The sequence below is a fragment of the Apodemus sylvaticus genome, chromosome 3, assembly GCF_947179515.1.
Source record: "Apodemus sylvaticus chromosome 3, mApoSyl1.1, whole genome shotgun sequence".
NCBI classification, from domain to species: domain Eukaryota; kingdom Metazoa; phylum Chordata; class Mammalia; order Rodentia; family Muridae; genus Apodemus; species Apodemus sylvaticus.
In genome coordinates this window covers 19,759,152-19,763,206 of record NC_067474.1, presented here as the reverse complement: position 1 = coordinate 19,763,206, position 4,055 = coordinate 19,759,152, and the positions used below count along the sequence as shown (strand labels likewise).

The 4,055-nt window shown below is 40.7% G+C and overlaps 1 pseudogene; it reads left to right on the top strand.

Annotated features, from left to right (window-relative positions):
* Positions 1 to 3,127: 3,127 nt before the first annotated feature.
* Positions 3,128 to 3,626, top strand: LOC127679764 (serine/arginine-rich splicing factor 3-like; annotated as a pseudogene).
* Positions 3,627 to 4,055: the final 429 nt, after the last annotated feature.

The following is a 4,055-nucleotide window of genomic DNA, read 5'->3' as shown; positions in this document are numbered from 1 at the left end:
CACCAAGAAGCTTGATTCATCACTCAGTGTCGGACTTCTGCCTGCCTTGGATTACACAATTAAAGCAGAAAACTCAAGGTGGGTTAGGATGTGAATCTATCTGTGTGAGAGTTTATTTGTGTGTCATCCAACCATTCTCTCCCTAGGTTGTAGTACAGTTCAGCCAGAAACTTTGGAGAAAGAGACTGAGTCTATTAGCTCAGCCCCTTCTGCTGGGAATGAGCTGCTTAACATAAGAGATGATACCTAAAGACTGTCTTTCAGGGGCAGGGTATGTGAAGGCAGAAGGATGGGCAGGCATTACCCTGGACTTGGTCCTAAGCTACTCTGGATGGATTCTAAGGTCAGTATACGTGGGTTTAATAGTTTTTATCTGCACTATGCCACGTAACCGAGGTAGGATATGCCTGTCAGGAGTTATGTTACTCTAGGAGAGGACCTTTGAAGATTATACTCTAACCCAATTCTAGCCACAGGCTCTCCTTTCTGGTTGTGAGGAGTCTCCTCTGCATACTGTCAACACCATGGGCTCCTCCATACTGTCCCCACTGCGATGAGTCCTTTCCGTGCCAGGGTGTTAGTCAGGTATTATATCACATCAATGACAAAAGTTACCTACTACATAAACACATATATCTAAAGGCATGCTCCTCTTTTTCCAACTATGTTACATTCTATTTAAAATGTAACTCAAATTTACTTTTAACTGACATGAAGATAAAAAGTGTTCATATAAATGGGCAAAGTGGTGTTTCAAAATTGCACTAATAATGTAATGGCTTACATGTTGCTAAACCCACCTTGCCAAAACTTTGCCATTTTATAGTGAATATTTCAAGAATCCATTTTCCAGCTTTACTGTGGAAATGACAGCTATAGTCATTCTCCCATATGATAGATTCCAGCAATGTTCCTGAACATCCGTTGCTTTACTGCTTGTGATCAACTCCTTTTAATCTTATGTACTCTTATACGCCTATGTCACAATTTTACTCCCAACTTCTATGTGGCCTATGTATTATATTCTAAACACAAGTGTGATCACGTGGCGTTTCTTTCCGTGCCTGTTCACTTAACATAATGATCTTTGTTTCTATCTACTTTGTTGTAGATAATTTAATTTTGACTCTTATGCCTAAATAGTTCTCCACCATACTTTTTTTCTACTGTGTCTTTTTACTCATTCATCTGTCGACAGACACTTAGGATGATTCTTCTTCACTATTTTGACCAGTGCTTCAATGACATGAGAGTAGCGTTATCTTTTCAATCAACATATTGATTTCCCCCCTCTTTCTTTCCTTCTCTCTCCTTCACACACACACACACACACACACACACACACACACACACACACGAGAGAGAGAGAGAGAGAGAGAGAGAGAGAGAGAGAGAGAGAGAGAGAAGTGGGATAATGGATATATGATAGTCCTAGCTTTAATTTTATCTCACTTGTTCCTCTAACTTATTTCTTAATTATTCAGAGCTGTGGCAGAGATTGTTGCAGTATGCTAGACTTCCCAATAGGTTAGAGAATATTAACTACAGAAAACACAAGGCATTGAAGGTTATTGAAGCAGGGTTTAGTTGAGTTCTTCAGAATCCTAGGTCTGCATGGGTTTTTGAGGACATATCTGAGCAGAATATTATTATTTAGAGCATCTTTCACTTATGACTCCTTTTTCTGGGCAAAGGTGACATCAATATAGTCCTAAGATTCTTCAGCTGAACACTGCATTGTCCTCTCTATAAAAAATGTCTATCTGTCTCAAATAACTACTTATCACAGACTCAAGAGGAAGACTCATAAATCTTATGGAAATACAAATAACACATTAAGCTGTCAATATTCTAAACTTCTTTACCTCATTAATTTAATAAACAGATTCAGTTATTCTGTAGAAATTCTAGAAATACATGAATTATGATTTCAAAGTTTTATTTTATTTTATTTTATTTATTAGAGAAGGCTACTGAGATACACACTGCTGCATTTTCTAGTCTCCAAAATGAGTGTATGAGTTACTTTTTTTGTGGTCATAAAACATCATAGCCAAAAACAACTTTTGGAAGCAGTGGCAACTTAATTTGGCTTATGGTTCCAAAGGGAGAATCTATGGTAGTGAGAAGCATGGCACAGGAGGACAAAGCAGGGAGCTTTGAAATTACATTTCTTCTCAGGAGCCAGATCAGAGAATAAGCTGGGGGTGGGAAGAGACCGCAAACTCTCACAGCCTGACACCAGTGATGTATTTCTTCCAGCTCAGGCCTTCCACATCTTAAAGCTTCCATAACTTTCCCAAACAGCGCTATCAACTAGGGACTACACCTTTAAATACCTAAGCGTATAGTGATATTTCTCATTCAGACTATAACATTAAGTACAGGCAGATATGGCAAAGCTAGGGAATTATGCATTTATTTTTGCTTTATTCTTGCATTTAGGCTTTCTAATTCATCTTTAGAGCTATGATGGAAAACCCAACTTACTGAAATACTGTGAAAAACTTTAATAAGCAACAATTTATTTAAAAAATCTTGAGATTCTGATGTATAGGAGGACATACTATTTTCTTTAGAGTAAATAAATTTTTTTTATCCAATATATTCGTTATTTGCATTTCAAATGATTTCCCCTTTCCTGGATTCCCCCTCCCCGAAAGTCCCATCAGCCCTCTTCCCTCCCCTCTGTTCCCCCATGCACCCCTTCCCACTTCCCTGTTCTTGTATTCCCCTACACTGCTGAACCGAGCTTTTCCAGAACCAGGGGCCACTTCTCCGTTCTTCTTGAACATCATTTGATATGTGGATTGTGTCTTGGGTATTCCAAGCTTCTAGGCTAATATCAGTAAGTGCATACCATGAGTGTTCTTTTGAGACAGGGTTACCTCACTTAGGATGATGTTCTCCAGCTCCACCCATTTGTCCAAGAATTTCATGAATTCATTGTTTCTAATGGCTGAATAGTACTCCATCGAATGCACTTGGAGATGGTGATTAAAAATACTGTATTCTGGCCACTTTCTGGATGCCAGGGTACAGAGAGCATCTGTGTGAGCAGAGTCAGAAGGGAGCTGGAGAGCCTGTTGGGGCATTAGGGATTGAGCTTTGGCTTTTGAATCTTGAAATGCATTGTGATTCCCGTCCGTTGGACTGTAACGTTCATGAAGGTAATCTTGGAAACCACGGGAACAGGACTGAATTAGGTCGGCTGTTGGCTAACATGGACCACTTCAAAGTGTGTGGGTTGCTTGCTACCCTCCTAGCTTTGCTTCGGCTGAATTTGAGACGCTGCGGAAGCTGTCCGCAGCTGGATGAAAGAACACTGTAAGAGTGGAACTGTCACACGGTGAAACCTGAAGCCGAAATCCTGTCACACGGTGAAACCTGAAGCCGAAATCCTGTCTCGCCTCCTGCAAGTGTTGCTGCCCTCCTAAGAAGATGGTGGTACAAAGACCTCTTCACCTTGGCACAGATCTCTAAGAAGCTTCTCTTGAAGCTGGAGCAGGTCACTTTCTAGAGCTAGGAGAAGAGAAAGGTCTGTGTCTCCTGAGAGAAATCACAAGCCCTCTCGATCCTTCTCTAAGAGAAATCACAAGCCCTCTCGATCCTTCTCTAGGTCGTAGCTTATCTGGGTTAAATGAAAGGAAATAAAAGACCAGTTTGCAAAAAAAGCAGTGTACAGTAAGTAACTTCATTTGACAGGAGTGTGTACAACAAATTTAAGTTTTGTTTGAGACTTCATATGCTTGGTTCATTTTAAAGATGTTTTATGTTGCACGTAATTTTAAATGCCTTTACCCCCTTTGCCTGGGACCTTTGTTTTCTGCTTAGCTCCGAGATCGGATGCCGCTGATGGCCCCACTACTCTGTACTTGGTTCTTCTTGGCTTAGCTCTGCCAAGTTACCTCCTTTCCTGGGAGCTGCGATCATGCTCCTGGCTTTGCTTCACCAAGTAGTCATCAACTACCTGACTTCTCTCTCTCTCTCTCTCTCTCTCTCTCTCTCTCTCTCTCTCTCTCTCTGCCCACCTTTGCTCCTCGAAAGAAAAACAT